The sequence below is a fragment of the Rhamphochromis longiceps genome, linkage group LG9 (genome assembly GCF_057381845.1).
Source record: "Rhamphochromis longiceps isolate RC_006_pf linkage group LG9, R_longiceps_female_GT1.1, whole genome shotgun sequence".
Lineage (NCBI taxonomy): Eukaryota > Metazoa > Chordata > Actinopteri > Cichliformes > Cichlidae > Rhamphochromis > Rhamphochromis longiceps.
Window position 1 is genome coordinate 30,832,251 of NC_140565.1, and position 17,070 is coordinate 30,849,320.

The 17,070-nt window shown below is 43.6% G+C and overlaps 1 protein-coding gene across 1 annotated transcript in view; it reads right to left on the reverse strand.

Annotated features, from left to right (window-relative positions):
* Nucleotides 1-12,463: 12,463 nt before the first annotated feature.
* LOC146662544 (uncharacterized) overlaps nucleotides 12,464-17,070 on the reverse strand; it is a 150,842-nt gene continuing 146,235 nt past the window's right edge. The window contains exon 3 of the transcript XR_014913388.1: nucleotides 12,464-12,525. The gene's annotated coding sequence lies outside the window, so the exon portion shown is untranslated. The remainder of the gene's footprint in view (nucleotides 12,526-17,070) is intronic.

Consider the following 17,070-nt stretch of genomic DNA (forward strand, 5'->3'; position numbering starts at 1 on the left):
AACGTGAGGAGAAAGTACAAGGTCAGGAAGAACCAGGTAAGAAAACAGACGGGGAATACTAACAGGCAAAACAGAAAAAGAAAAAAAAAAAAACTAATTTTACAATCTGGAAGTTGTGTTCTCCCTATATTAAAGCTGTTATACAGAATCTGCAAAACAAACTGGGTTGTCAGCCCTGGCACTGCATTACTATATTGAAATTCAGTCAGAGGAAAAAACTTTGCCAAAAACTTTTTGAAGCTCAAGAGTGAGGCTGGTGTCATTCCAGATATGTTAACATTGTACAGTCTTCTGGATAATCCGATCTTCCCCACACTGAAAACTGTTATTCAGGTTGCCCTAACAAACCCAGTTAGCAGCTGTAGCTGTGAGAGGTCATTTAGTCTCTTGCGTCAGCTCCATACCTGGCTGAGAAGGACCATGGGTCAAAGCAGACTCCAGCACCTGGCTGTGATGTCATCTGAGAAAGAGATGCTTGAGAGACTTGACCACCAAAATGTGATAGACAGGTTTACCAACCTCAAGGTGAGGCGACATAGGTTAAAAGAAAAGAAAAAATCTGCAGAGCCATAGTAGCATCTGCAGTAAAGATCTTTTAATACATTGTATACATTGTACCATAGGCCAAGGTGTCTCAATTTTTCAAATTTTTGTAATAATATTTTGTACACTCTTCTATTTTTGGAGTGTATTTTTTTCATGTATGTCTGTATTATATTATACATACACTTTAAAAGTGAATCTCTGTCCAAAAAATGCACCCAGTTTACCTTTTACTGACTATGAGCATCATTCATTATTCATTATTCAATATTTCATATATCAAATTATATTCGAATTGGTGATATGTTGTGGCGAACAAAGACCAAACAGTAAACCATGATTTAAATCAACTCTCAGGACGTACCACAGTTCACAGATCACATTAACTTGGTGGACCGACACATCAAATTCACCAGGGAGGATATGAAAAGTGGCAGGTTAGCCTTCTTAGACTGTGAGATTTCCATCAGTAATGGGGGACATCTAAAAGCTGACGTGTACCGTGAACCTACACATACGGATCAGTATCTAAGGTTTGACTCTCATCATCCACTGGAGCACAAACTGGGTGTCATCAGGACGCTACAACACAGAGCGAACACCATCCCCACTGACTCAGCGGCCAGGGAGGCAGATGAACAGCACATCAAGAAGGCCCTGAGTAAATGTGGTTATCCCAGCTGCACTTTTGTCAAAGCGGGAAAGGCACCTAAAGAAAGCTCCGGCCGATCCAGGAGAGAAGGACAACCGCTGCCTAAGCGAAAGCCTGTAGTGATCCCATATGTGGCAGGAGTATAGAGCAGTTGAGACGCATATTTCTAAACACCGGGTCTCTGTGGCTTTTAAACCTCAAAAGACGCTGTGCCAAAAATTGGTCCACCCTAAGGATCGGGTCCCTCGACACAAACAGAGTAACATAGTGTACGCTGTTAAGTGCCAGGAGGATTGCCAGGATTTATACATCGGGGAAATTAAACAACCTCTGGCGAAGCAGATGGCACAACACAGAAGAGCGGCCTCGTCAGGCCAGGACTCTGCAGTCTATTCACACCTACAGGCCAGTGGACACTCTTTCAATGATGAGGATGTAACATCCTGGACAGGGAGGAACGCTGGTTTGAGGGCGGAGTCAAGGAGGCCATTTACGTGAACAGGGAAAGACCATCTCTGAATCGAGGAGGGGGCCTAAGGGTACATCTTTCGCCATCTTACAATGCTGTGATTGCAGCCATTCCCCAACTCTCTGTGAATGGTACTCATGGACATTGATCAGTATTCATTGATCAGTGGGTTTTGGTCAGTGGTTGATCAATGGTCATGAGAATTTGCATAATTAAGATTAAGGAACCTCCCAGCCCATTTTTCCTTCAGTGGGCTGGTTTCTGTTTATAAGATTGGGGAAACCTGCAGTCAGCTGAGACTGAAGAAGTCACTTGGATGAGTGACGAAACGTTTCTCCCACAAAATGCAACGTCCAGATGAACAGAATCAACTTTTTGGAGATTTACTTTCCTGGATGATTGAGAATGAATCAAGAAGAATAAATCAATTTACACATCATGTTCATATGAGTACGGTCCTATTAACCCTCATGCTGTACAGCAGCGGTCCCCAACCTTTTGTGCGCCACAGACCGGTTTATGTCGGACACGGACCGGCCTTTAAGGTATCGCGGATAAATACAACCACATAAAATGATCCAACCAAGACAAAAACTGTGGTATTTTGTAATTATAATAATAAACGTAAACACACTGTTTAATTGTGTAACTTTATTAGCAGCGTCCTCCTGAAAATGCGCCAACATTGAGAGTAAAATCCTCCTCTCTGCCGCTTAATGCTCTCTGGTCGCTATGGTAACGACTACAACACGGGAAAAGACCCGGGGAAACCGAGTTAATGATAAAAAGCCTGAAATACATAAATTTCATACTGAAGCCTTAACTCCTGTGGCCTGGTACTAAACGAGGCTGAGGAGAGGAGAGCAGGGAGAGGATGGACAGACTGTTTTCACTTCTAGAAAGATTAGTTCCCAAATGAGTTATGTATTGAGAAATTTATTTATTTGAATATATTTGTTACATTGTTATATGTGTTGCATTAGTTAAAAGGTTTTATGTTATTAATAAATTGATTCAAACAAAGTAATTGTCACTGAATTCAATTTGATTTACAGGCATTTTTAACATGTATGAACGTAACGCTAACTTGGAAGAATATTACATGGATATTTATTTGATAGCAATAAAGTAAATAACAATAACAATTAAATAAGAATATTTCAAATACACAGTATGTAAAGATGGAAAAACAATATTTACAGTTGTTCACACAGGATCAACCTGTTCCTGGACCGTTTTTTGAACAACTGTAATAGATTACAGGAAATCTCTGACAGTGTTGCTGAATCTGCCTGAGCAAGATCAGACATGGATGGGGTGCTGCAACTGAGACCTGCGGTTTGTCTTTTCTCGTGTGCGAGTGGAGAATCACACAGTCTGCAAAGAGAGCTTTAGGATGCTTCCTCCTACTGTCCACTGCATCGTCCATCCACAGGGTTTGCAGGGCTGGCTCAATCGTGGCTGCCACACCACTAAGATGTTTTCAGATATATGCAAGCAGGAGTGTCACGGCTGGGGCAGCAGTCATGTGGTGGACCCAAGATGCAGATGGCAGTGGAGATGCGAATGGAGATTTATTTACAGCGAAAATAACAAAGGTGGGGGCAGAACTGAACATAACCCTAAACTGGGAAAAACTAACAAACAAACCTGAAAAACACAAGGACAGCGGGAGATGTACAGAGGGGGCAGATGAAGAATGCTGGGCAGAGAGACATGGAAAAATACAGAGCAGATGTTGAGTAGCACAGAAGACTCACGGAGAAACACAGACAACGGGACGAGGAGCACAGGCAGACACTCAGTATAAATACACACACCAGGTAATTAGGAAATGAGAGACAGGAGGGCAACACACCTGGGAGAGATCGGAACAGAACAGAAACCTAACAAATGGCAAATCATAACACAATACATACTCAGAATAAACAAAAGCATAAAGAAACACAAAACACTGAGTCGGCAGACTCAGGACCATGACAAGGAGATGGTTAAATGCTATATTATTAGTATAATACTTGTAACTCTGGAGCAGACAACAGTCGGATAAAGTGCTATGTAAAAAAACAATCAAACAAAAGATTAGATTCTATACGTTTCAAAGATATTTAGTTTATATATTTTATATGATACAGTACATGTACGGGCAGGAGAAAGGATCATCGGCGCCCCCCCTGCCCTCCGTCCAGGATCTGTACCTCTCAAGAACCAGAAAACAGGCAGGGAAAATCATCACAGACCCCTCACACCCTGGACACAGATTTTTTGATCTGCTGCCCTCTGGCAGACGGTACAGAAGCCTGCAGACCAGGACCACCCGACACAGGAACAGTTTCTTTCCCCTCGCCATCTCCCTTCTTAACGGTTGACCTGTCACACTGCTCCCACTGCCAGACTGCAACTGCACCTTATGTACATTCTGTAGTATTCATTCCACCTCATTTCATTTCTGTATTTTATGTATATAAGTTTAGATTAGTTATTTATAGTTGGTTTACACAGCTTTGTGTATGTATGTGTATGTATGTGTAATGTGTGTGCATATAGACACGTGTGTGTGTGTGTGTGTGTGTGTGTGTGTGTGTGTGTGTGTGTGTGTGTGTGTGTGTGTGTGTGTGTGTGCGTGATTTACATTGCTGTGCTTGAGAGCCTCCATCTGCCGGAACCAAATTCCCTGTATGTGTCTGCGCATATACTTGGCCAATAAACACGATTCTGATTCTGATGCGTAAGAATGACCGATGTTGCGCCATAAAATGATCGTCTACCAAGAACTGATTTCCGGTTTTTGCCCTAAACTGATTGCTTGTATTTAACCTGTTATAAATAACTTGTTGGTCTATAATACGTGAAACATGTGTCAAATGTATTCCTCATTAATGATATCAAGTCACTTTGAGCCACCAGCAACATTCCTGTAACAAGGTAGAAGCTGCAATCAGTTGTTGGCAGTGACTTTTATATATCCTTTATTTATCCAGTTCAAAAACAATCTTGTTGACATTATAAATGTATTTTTTATAGGTAATCTGGTCAAGAAGACAGCAGACAGTGCAACAAATATATCAGTTGTACTTACATTATAACCAGAGTTAAACCAACAGTGACTTTCTAGCAAAAGTGTGAGGATTATAATATAGGTAATAAAAAGACACTGTGTATATCTGTCTAATGGTGCTTCTTCTTTTTCCTTTCATGTCACCTTCTCTCTTTCACCACCACAGGAATCACAGATATCAGATGCAGTAAGATGAACACAGCTTCAACCGTCTGTTTGTTGAAAAACAGTAACGTGACCGCACCGCATTTTCTTGTTAGTAACGGTAACGGCGTTGTAACGATAGAAATAGTAATTAGTTATATTACTCGTTACTGAAAAAAGTAATGCCGTTAGCTGCTTATAAACCACTGAATCAGGTACGTTCTAAATGGGGCGTTGTGCCAAGATGGTGGAGTGAATAGATGCTCTCTACCGATTTCTGCACAGAAAATTTGTGAGCAATGGTAAAACCTCAAATTTATGCTGCTAACACTAACAATTCACTAAACAAGGGAAGATACAACAATCATAAGGAAAGAAGCAGAAAAATGCCAAATCAGAAAGAAGCAAAAAGGGGTCTGGACAGTTCCAAGTCTAAGACAACGCCTGAGAATGCTAACAAGGAGAATGCTACGCCCAGCAACGTGCTAATGGATAGCCGCCATAACTACGCAGCTACTGCAGTAACACTCACGTTAGCCAAAGAGGAAATGAATGAGTTCCCACCTCTCCCTCTTAACCTCTTAAATCACCAGCTCTGAAGAAGGTGATGTACGAACGCAGCTCTGACCCAGTTGATGTAAACCAGATAATTTCCAGTTTATCTGCACTAATAAACACCAGGTCTGATAACATCGAGAGCATGGTGAGAGATAATACGATAAAGATTGAGGGTCTCAAAAAGACGATTGGTCTCGTGTGCGCGGAAATGAAAGACATGAAGGGGAAAGTTCGCGACCTGGAAAAAAAAGTCACTAAAGAGGAAGGCCGGGTGGACAACGGCCATCAGAGAATATCTGAGCTGGAAAGATATTCCAGGAGTTGGAATCTCAGACTACATGGAGTCAAGGAGACTGAGAAAGAGGGCGTAAGGGGAAAGGTGATAGAGATATGCCGATCTGTTCTGGCAGAACAAAATCACAGGCTGCCTGATGCCATCGACACCGACTTGGAGCCAAGCGCCAAAATAGCACCAGACCCAGAGGCATCATTGTGCAGTTCACCTCCCACGTCTACAGGGATGCTGTATGGAAAGCAGCCAAAACATCCCCCTAGCTGCAGGACAATCATTGTTGGGGAGTAATGGAATACATGTACCGCCTATACGTATTTAAAATACAAAATATGAGTAACTGTATTCCGTTACAGTTACAGTTTAAAAAGGTGGTATTTAGAATACAGTTACTTTGTTGAAATAAATGGATTACTTTCCTGTTTCATATTGTCGCGGGTCAGGACTGTTTGGGTTTTGTTTGACAGCTACGTTCTGTTGTTCCAGGCGGCAGCGTTACGGTTGCCATGGTTACAGGGTGACGCTCTCTCTCTGCATGTTTCCTGGGTGAGAGAGCGCCTTTTTGTTGTTGTTGTTGTGCTAAGCTAATAGACAGAATGCTACTGCTCTGAAGAATGTAGCATCATGGGCAGTGTAGTCCGTGCTGCAGGGAGAATGGACTGCCATACTCGTTATGTGTCTGTGAGCGAGGGAGGGAGAAAAAGGCGAGTGGAAAAGTACGAGCTGTCATCGAGGAAAAACGGGAGCTGGAAGCATGTAAATATAATAATAACCACTGCAGCCAAGAAGAGTGCCTGACGAGCCCAGTTGTAAGTACGCTATTAAGACTCGACTGTACACCGTGTTCGTGTTTTCCTCCGAAACAATAAGTTCCGTTGGAGCAGCCTTTCAACGCCTCTCTCTGTCCCTTGCAAGCAAAGTTGATCCAGACAACAAAGTAAAGCTAGTTTTCAGCTACCAACCCGACACGAACCCGACACGAACCCGACGTATTAGCCAGAGGTCCCTTTACTATGGTTCGGACCTTGAGAAACAGTAATAAATCACAGCAATAGCACATTCATGTAGTTGTGAAAGCATGATAATATATTAAGTAATCCAAAGTATTCAGAATACGTTACTGTCATTGAGTAATGCAACGGAATACGTTACAGAATACATTTTGGGGCATGTATTCTGTATTCTGTAATGGAATACATTTTAAAAGGAACCTTCCCAACACCTAGGACAATCACTACCTTTGTTCAATAATTAGACACAGTAACAGTACTTTCATTACAGTAAATATATATGGTTACAATAATAAAACTGAAAATGATAAATTACTTGACTCCTTAGAAGAAAGAATTAATTTCTGTCTCTCCAAATACCCAAATTCAATCCTCTTAATTGGTGGAGACTTTAACATCTCTTTAGATAATGCAGTAGATAGATGGTCTCCAGGGCAGCAATCTTCATACAGTGCAAACTTAAAAAATTTCATGGCAAAATTTTATGTCATGATTATTTGGAGAGAAAAATTTCCAGATGATAGACTTTTTACCTGGAGCAATAAGACAGGATCCAGGCAATCATGTATTGATTTCTGGCTTGTTTCTTACTGCATTGATAAAGATAATATTACTGTTTTTTGGTTTTTTGGTTTTTTTTGCCTGTCCCATTTGGTTCTTTAGCCATCAGAATTGTTGTCTGAAGACCAACAAGGATACCCAATGGATTTACTTTGCCAAATGGATCATCGTGGCATTGCCGTATTGGTCCATTTGATCGACCTTTGTTTTTATTATTTATTATATTTTATTTTCAGATGTTACAGACGGGACAGACATGAGTGAGGGATAGGAAAGGGAGAGAGAAAGAGGAAGGAAAAGAAAAACAGAAGGGGAGAGGGACAGTGAGAAAGGGGGGGAGAAAAAAAATCTCCTGGATCACCTGTTGAGAGAAGAAGAATAGAAAACAAGAAAAAAAAAAAAAAAAACCAAAGCAACATACTAAACACAACACCATCGCATTAATCTAGCTAAGTGTAAACAGCAGTAAATACTAAAAATTCAATGTTGTTGTGCAGCACGCAGGACAGACAGCGCATAATGTGCTTTGAAGTAGCAGCCAAGAAAGGTGTAATTTAAGTCTAAGAGCAGTGAACACCCGTGTGCATACCTGTGTGGATCAGCGCGCTTGTATTCAAATGGTTTCCACATGTAATGGTCTGCAAGAGGATGTAGCGAGCCATAGCCCCGTCCCCCAGGGCATGAAGCAGGCATGGAGGAGATCCAGGCCCCAGACATCCAGAGGCCCCAGAGTGCGAGAGCCCAAGGAGGACCACCGGAGGGGCATCCGTGCCACCCTCATGGGAAGGGCTGAGGATCCCCAGACGAGGCGTCACCCAGTAGCCACCGAGCAGAAGCTAGAGGGGGCTGCACCGGCATGCCCGCCGGCTCTGCCGGCAGCCAGCTGTGCCAGAGTGAACCGAGCCGCAGGCCCAGAGGCCGGAGGCCCGAGGGCCCCCCGCACCCCAGAGGAGGCCTGACCGAGAAACAGGCGCCAGGCCCCGCCAGGTAGCCACCGGGAGTGAGCCGGTACATACCTGAGTGCCCAGCCCCGGACACCAAGAACTACCAATGCACCGACCCCTGAGGGCATCAGTCACCGTCAGGGAGTGTGGTGAGGGGAGATAGGCCTTGGAGGGCCTGGGAGTTCCCAGAGAGGTGGATTCTAAGACCCGACCTGACATATAGACACAGACAAACAGGCACACACAGACACAAACATGCGTTCCCACCCTCCTGCACACATATACAAACACTCAGCACTCACCCAACGTAAGGACTGACATAAATGGACATGTACACACAATCACACTCCCCAAACATACTCTATACCCCGGGTCCAGGTACCCTCGCCCCCAGAGGGGGAAACAGAACCCAGACCCAAGAGATAATGTTACTGTTAATATACTCGCCACCCCCTCACTGATCATAGAGCAATTTACATTAACATCCAAATGCTCACACTGGATAATATACCTTATAAATTCTCATTGGAAGTGAAATAACTCCTTACTAAAAGATAAAATGGTTAACATGCAGATTAATAAATTAATGGCTCATTATTGGAATAAAGCTAACACAGAGAAGTCTTTTTGTACCAATTGGGAACTTTTTAAATTTGAAGCATGCAAATTCAAAAGACTTGCATAAGATGTGGCCTACTTCATATAGTGAATCATATAAGGCTTATATGATTTACTCATGAAAGTGGCCACTTTCATATATTGTTTTTGTAAGTATCCAAAACATACAAGTTTCATTTATATAATTTTTCTATGGATCTTGTATCTGTTTTCACTATTGTATGCTTTTCATACAAGACAGATACAAACTTTATAAGATTTATATATATCTTTTCCATGTGCGTTATTACCAGAAATCCCCAGAAGAAATCTCAGAGGAAGATAAATTAACTTTACTAGACCTTCAAAATAAATTGGTCAGTTTATATCGACACAAGGCTGGGGGTGCTTTTGTAAGATCCAGGAAGAGGTGGCTGGAGGAGGGCGAACAAAATTCTGCTTTTTCAGGCTTGAAAAATACAGATCCAAAACCAACTAAATATTAATGGCATTGTCTCTGACAATCCTAGAGAAATTTCAAAGTTTTGTGCCAAATTCTATACTAAACTGTACAACTCAAAATATAATGAGGATGCCTCAACACTGTTTCTCAATAATATTAAAAACCTAAAAACTATTGTTGTGGAAGATAGAAGTCTCTGTGACAGCCCTCTGACTGTGGAGGAAGTTTGTAATTCTATTTCTGCACTTAAGGCCAACAAATCTCCTGGCACAGATGGTTTAACTGCAGAGTTTTATAAATCATTTACTAATCTCCTGGCTCCGTTCTTACTGCAGGTTTTCATAGAAAGTATGGAGAATAACACCCTCCCTCCTACTCTTACTCAGGGTCTCATAACACTTATTTCAAAGCCAAACAAAGACTTACTTCTTATTGATAATTGGAGACCGATCTGTCTGCTCAATAATGACTATGAGATTATGGCTTTAGTACTTACTAACAGAATTAAAGAGTTTTTGGACACAATTATCGATGAGACACAATCAGGCTTTATGAGAAATAGACAAATTTCTAATAACATTAGACTGGTTTTAGATCTACTTGATTACTATGATTTGATATCTGACAATAGCTTCATTCTCTTCCTGGATTTTTAAAAGGCTTTTGATACAATTGAACATCAATTTATTTTCCACTCTTTGAAAAAATTTTGACATTTTTCTATAAAGCTATCAAAACCTGTTTTTGGCGACTGTCAAGCCTTTGAGTCGCCGAGCAGCTGAATAGGGGAATAATGTTGATGCACCCGCTGTTTAAAACGTAAGTCAAAGTTCCAGGTTAAAACTCCTTTATTTGTTATCAAATCCTTAAAATCCGTAGAAAAACAGTGATCAAAAACATTCTAAGCTTGAGCGGTCAGCAAAAGTTGACTTCCCCCATCATCCACTCATTCACAAAAATTCCCTCGGGCCGTGAACAGGTGATATAGCAATCACTATTACTATTACTGACACCGCGTGACCCAAAGCTACGCCTATCCACAACATTCCGGCCCCTAATTATTCATTTTTACAGTAATAATTACACATCCAACACCATAACTCACGACACACACTTCATCACATCACAGACACCCAGTGAGACAACATAACATACTCAAAAGTCCACCAAAGTTATTTTCTCATTTCTTCTCTTCTTTTCTTCTGTTTGCACATGAGTCAGTCATAGGCCAGAGGTTACCAGCACTTAGCCTAAATATAGTCAGTCTGTGATGTACATCTCATAACATTAAAGTCAATTCAAAGTTAGTTATGTCACACTGTGTCAAAAATGTCATCGTCATGGGTCAGAGGCCTCCTGAAGAAGGCATATCTTTGTGACAGGTCTGCACACATGGCTGGTTGGGGTCTTAATCCAGACCTGACGCACAAGCCCCTTTTCATCTGGTGCATCTCCGGTGACTCTCCCAATGATCCAGGAACCACGAGGTGCAGAATCATCCACTATAAGGACCACATCTCCAGGAACAAAGTTGCGTTTAATCCTTCCCCATTTCTGGTGTTGCTGAAGTTGTGGCAAGTACTCTTTAGTCCATCTTTTCCAAAACCGGTCAGATATATATTGAACTTGCCTCCATCGTTTACGTGCGTAGAGATCGTCCCTCCGGAACAGGCCAGGTGGTAAAGACGGGTTGGAGTTGAGAAGAAGGAGATGGTTTGGTGTTAAGGCTTCCAAATCATTTGGATCGGTGGATTCCAGCGTAATGGGTCTACTGTTGAGGATTGACTCCACTTCACAAAGAGCAGTTTGGAGCCCTTCCTCGTCCAAATGCTGTGTTTGGAGAGTGGAATTAAGGACCTTTCTGACAGAACGAATCAACCGCTCCCATGCTCCGCCATGATGCGATCCAGTTGGAGGATTAAAGATCCATTTCACTCCCTTCAAAGACACAGCATCAGAGATCTTTTCCTGATTCCACTGTTCCATAGCTCGTCTCAGCTCGCGCTCTGCGCCCACAAAGTTAGTCCCGTTGTCTGAGCGCAGTTCTTGTACCTGACCTCATCTAGTGATGAAACGTCGTAAGGCGTTAATGAAAGAGTCAGTGTCAAGAGATGAGGCAACCTCAATATGTACTGCTCTAAATACCAAACAAGTAAAAATAACACCATACCGCTTTACAAGACTTCTCCCACGCTTCACTTCAAATGGACCAAAATAGTCTACTCCAACAAAGCTAAATGGGGGTTTCTCAGGGGTCACTCTGCTTTCAGGCAATTCAGCCATCTGCTGCTGGCCTGCAGCTCCATGAAACCTTCTGCAGGTCACACACCTCGACATGATGCTTCGAATCAAAGCACACACACACACCAAATCCAACAGCAAACGTAGCGGTGGGCGTTTCACAAAAACATCTTCATATGGTCAGAATCCAAACTGCGTTTAAACAGACAACACGGAGCACAAAAACACCGTTTACATACCACCGTCGTCTTCTCCTTATCTGTCAGACTAGCCGATTTTATGGGTGTAGTGGCGGCGGTGTGTGAGCTCGCGTCGGCGTTTATTCAGTGCTGATTGCAGGAGGCTCCATTGCCGTCGCACATTTTGCTGACAAATATTGACGACTGATTGGCGACTGTCAAGCCTTTGAGTCGCCGAGCAGCTGAATAGGGGAATAATGTTGACGCGCCCGCTGTTTAAAACGTAAGTCAAAGTTCCAGGTTAAAACTCCTTTATTTGTTATCAAATCCTTAAAATCCGTAGAAAAACAGTGATCAAAAACATTCTGAGCTTGAGCGGTCAGCAAAAGTCGACTTCCCCCATCACCCACTCATTCACAAAATTTCCCTCGGGCCGTGAACAGGTGATATAGCAATCACTATTACTACCGACGCCACGTGACCCAAAGCTACGCCTATCCACAACCCCTGTTATACAAGGAATCACCATAGCTGATAAGGAGCTTGCTGTCATCAGCCAGCTACCTGATGACACCACACTCTTCTTGAAGAATGCAAATCAAATCCGTCCAGCCCGTAGTGTTATTAGTGATTTCTCTGAGGCATCTGGTTTATGTCTAAATCTAAAAAAATATGAATTACTAGCAATAAAAGACTGCACTGCAAATGCTATCTGTAACATTTCTGTTCAAATTCAAATAAAAATTTTATTTGTCACGTACACAGTCATACACAGTACGATATGCAGTGAAATGCTTAGACAACTGCTCGTGACCTAAAGAAAAAAAAGAAAAGGCCATGAATAAGATAGGAAATAAATATGAAAATTAAAAAGGGTAAATTTAACTAGGAAGGAATAAGATAAAATATATAAATTAAAGTTGAAAATAAAATAAGGCTACATTCACACTGCAGGTCTTAATGCTCAATTCCGATTTTTTGATCAAATCTGATTTTTCTGTCTGCTCGTTCACACTACAACTAAAATGCGACAGCAGACGCGCTCTAGTGTGAACGCTCAAAGCGGCCCGCATGCGCAAAAGAAGGCGTCACACACAACGCGCTCTGTTTAGACCCAGAACAAACAGTATTGTTTGACTGATGGCCATTAATATAAAGACTTCAGACTTTACGTTTCCCAATTTTTGCTTTAAGTTATTTTGTTATTTACATATGGCCTAATAATGATCCTTATTGCTGTTTTAGAGAGGAGCGGTGCTTCAAAGGCTATGCAGATTTCTGTCAGAATCTGCAGATTATACAGTATAAATAAAATGTTCACGTCGTCTTCCCAATAGTTTCACTGACATCTACACTGGGTGGACAGGAAGCGTTCGCGATGTCTTCTCGGGCGCCTTTCTGGAGGTGATAATTGGCATCTGTCTCTTGTCGGTGACGTAAAAGACGGATTTAATGCGACTTGATCGTTCACACAGCAGTCGCTTTCTAAAACATCTGATATGTATCGGATTCAGTACCACATACGAAAGTGACCCAGATCGGATTTGAAAATATCGGATTTGTGGCGTTCACACTGTCATAGCATGATCGGATATGGGTCGCATAGGGTCAAAAAAATCGGATTTGATGCGCTTTCGCCTGCAGTGTGAACGTAGCCTAACTGTACAACAAAATACACAATACACAGTATAGAAATATATAAGAATGTATGAAGAAATATAAATATCATATACACAATAACAGCAGCTGTACAAGTATTAACTGGAAATGAAGAATATAATGACCAGTGTTGTGCAAACCACATTATTTAGTGTCTTGTGCAGTGCAAATATGCTTAAAGTGATTTAAGTGATGAAGTGAAAACAATGTCCAGAATGTCCAGTGTGTGTAAGAACCATGTGTGGGTCAGTACTGTGTGGTGGTGTGATTGAGAGACCGTATCGCCTGCGGGAAGAAGCTCCTCCTCAGTCTCTCTGTGTTGGTCTTCAGGGAGCGGAATCGCTTTCCTGACCTCAGCAGAGAGAACAGTCTGTTGTTGGGATGGCTGAGGTCCTTCACGATCTTCCTGGCCTTGGTCCAGCACCGCCTGCTGTAGATTGAGTGCAGGTCAGGGAGCTCGGAGCGGATGGTGCGCTCAGCTGACCGCACAACCCTCTGTAGAGCTCGTCTGTCCTGCATGGTGCTGTTCCCGAACCAGGTTAAGATGTTTCCCGTCAGGATGTTCTCTATGGTGCAGGAGTAAAAGTTCCCGAGCACCTTGGAGGGCAGTTGGAAGCCTCTCAAGCGTCTGAGGTGGTAGAGACGCTGTCGGGCCTTTTTCACCACGGTGTTGATGTGACAGGAACATGACAGGTCCTGTGTGATGTGAACTCCGAGGTATTTGAAGCTGTCCACTCTCTCCACTGGGCACTCGTTGATGACGGGGGTCTGGTAGTTCCTCTCCTGCTTAGTGCTGAAGTCCACTATCAGCTCCTTTGTCTTACTGACGTTTAGAAGGAGGTTGTTCCTCTGGCACCAGTTCTCCAGATTCCTAATCTCCTTCAGGTAGGCCGTCTCGTTGTTATCAGAGATCAGGCCCACCACGACGGTGTCGTCAGCAAACTTGATGATGGTGGTGGAGCTGGTAGTGGCCACACAGTCATATGTGTACAGAGAGTACAGCAGGGGGCTCAGAACACACCCCTGGGGGGCTCCAGTGCTGAGAGTGGTGGAGGCTGAGACATGTCCGCCCATCCTTACTGCCTGTGGTCTGCCAGTTAGGAAGTTGGAGATCCACAGACACATAGATGAGCTGAGTCCCAGATGCTCCAGCTTGCTGGTGAGTGTGGAGGGAATTATGGTATTAAATGCAGAGCTATGAAGAGCATTTTAACATAATTCCCCCTTCTAGTGTCCAAGTGAGTGAGTGATGTGTGGAGGAGATGAGAGATGGCATCGTCTGTGGAACGATTTGGACGGTAAGCGAACTGTAGTGGGTCCAGTGTGTCTGGTAGTGAAGAAATGATGAAGTCTCTGACCAGGCGTTCAAAGCACTTCATCACTACTGAGGTGAGGGCTACAGGGCGATAGTCATTGAGAGGAGCAGGGTGGGGTTTCTTCGGGACAGGAACAACGATGGACTCTTTGAAGCATGTGGGGATCACCGACTGAGATAAAGAGATGTTGAATATCTCAGTGAACACAGGAGCTAGCTGGTATGCGCAGTCTCTTAGGATACGACCTGGGATGCCGTCTGGTCCTGCTGCTTTCCTGGTGTTCACTCTCTTGAAGGCTCTCCTTACTTCATGCTCGGAGATGACGAGCACGTTTCCGGTGCTGGCAGTATCTTCCTGTCTGCAGTTATTAGCGCCGCTAGCACTAGCATCGTTGGAGTCCTTAGCTGCAGTCACGGCCGCGTTCGTCATACCGGTTGTTGGTGCTTTATAATCCGTTATTGTCCTTAGTCCCTGCCACAGGCTCCTAGAGTCACTCTGTTGGAGTTGTGACTCTAGTTTCCTCCCGTAGCGCTGCTTCGCCTCTTTCACCGCCTTCCGCACGTTATATGACGCGGCTTTGTACGGGTCCATGTCCCCCGTCGTGAGTCCCGTGTTGTAGGCAGCGGTGCGGGATCTCAGAGCGTCGCGGATGGTTTTATCCACCCACGGCTTCTGGTTGGGAAACGTTGTGATAGTCTTTGTCTCCACGGTATCATCCGCTAGTTTCCCGATGAATCCCACAACCGCTTCCGTAAACACGTTGACGTCATCGTCGGAGCTGTTTCTGAACATGCCCCAGTCTGCGTCATCGAGTGCGTCCTGTAACGCGGCCACCAATTGATCCGTCCAGCGCGCGACCTTCCTCTGAACCGGAACTTCCTGTTTCAGCCTTTGTTTGTATTTTGGCATGAGGAAGATGGCGGCGTGATCGGATTTGCCAAACGGAGGGTGGGATTGTGCCTTTTAGCTGTCCTTGACCGTAGTGTAGCAGTGGTCCAGTGTCATTTCACCTCTGGTGGGGCAGGTGATGTGTTGATAAAAGTTCGGCGCTGCGCGTTTGAGGTTGGCGCTATTAAAGTCCCCCGTCACAATAAGCGCAGCATCCCAGTGTTGTGTCTGGTGCTGTGTGAATGCCTCATACAGCTCGCATAAGGCGGTGACCGTGTCCGCTTGTGGTGGAATATAAACGGGACTTATAATGACAGATGTAAATTCTCGAGGTAGATAAAAAGTACGACACATGATGGACAGTAGTTCCAGATTTGGTGTGCAGGAGCGTGTGAGAGGAACAGCGTTTGCACTGTTGCACCAATTGTTGTTCACCATTAAACACACGCCGCCTCCCCTTGACTTCCCCGAGTCCCATGTCCTGTCCATGCGGTGAACCGAGAAGAACTTGGCCGGCTGGCTTCAGCCATGTCTCGATGAAGCAGAGGAGATTGCAGTCCCAAATGTCTCTCTATCCTGGCCCCGAGGTCATCAAGCTTGTTCTCCAGTGACTGGACGTTGGCGAGCAGGATGCTAGGCAGAGGTGTGCGGTGTGCACGAGCTCTCAGCCTGTTCCTGACGCCGGCTCGTTTCCCTCGAGGCCGTCCTTTGTTCTCCCTCAAGATCTCACTCGGCCAGCTCGGATCCGGAGTCAAAAACTTCGAATTGTGAGTACATTGTTATACCAATAGAAACAAGAGTGTCTCTGTCATACCTAATGTATCCAATGGTGATGATTTTGCCGATTTAGAAACGCTGAAAACTAACTTAAAAAACAAAGACAAAGAAAAGGTGGTCGGAGCAGTCGTGACGGCAGCCGACCTCACCGGCGCCATCTTGTTAAACAAGAAGTCACATACCCAGGACTGTTAATATCCAAAGACCAAAAGTCAAGATGCTCGTCAAACTTCAATCCGATTATACAAAAAACATGAAAAAAGTTCAACCAGTGGCTGCAAAGGAATTTATCTCTGAAAGGTAGAGTGTTAATTATTAAAGCTGAAGGGATATTCCAACTGGCATATGCTGCTCTCTCCTTACATCTGGATAAGAAGATTAGTAAAGACATTGACCGCATGCTCTTTAATTTTATATGGAAAAACCATAACAACAGAGATATTTTATTTAAAAATAAATCACTTTTCCTGGAAACCTGGATCCAAAATGGGATCCTATTGGTGGCTCAGCTGGTTAATAAAGGGGGAGTACGACTTACTTACAATGAATCCCTTACACTATATAATTTTCCAAGCAGTGTTTGGGAATTCTCCATGGTGCTTGGTGCCATACCCTCAGGTACTTTAATGTTATATAAAAACACTGACAGGTCAATATCTACCTCAGTCACTCTCTCTGATCCAGCTGAGTCAGCAGTGGGAAAAATCTGCTTTTCACAG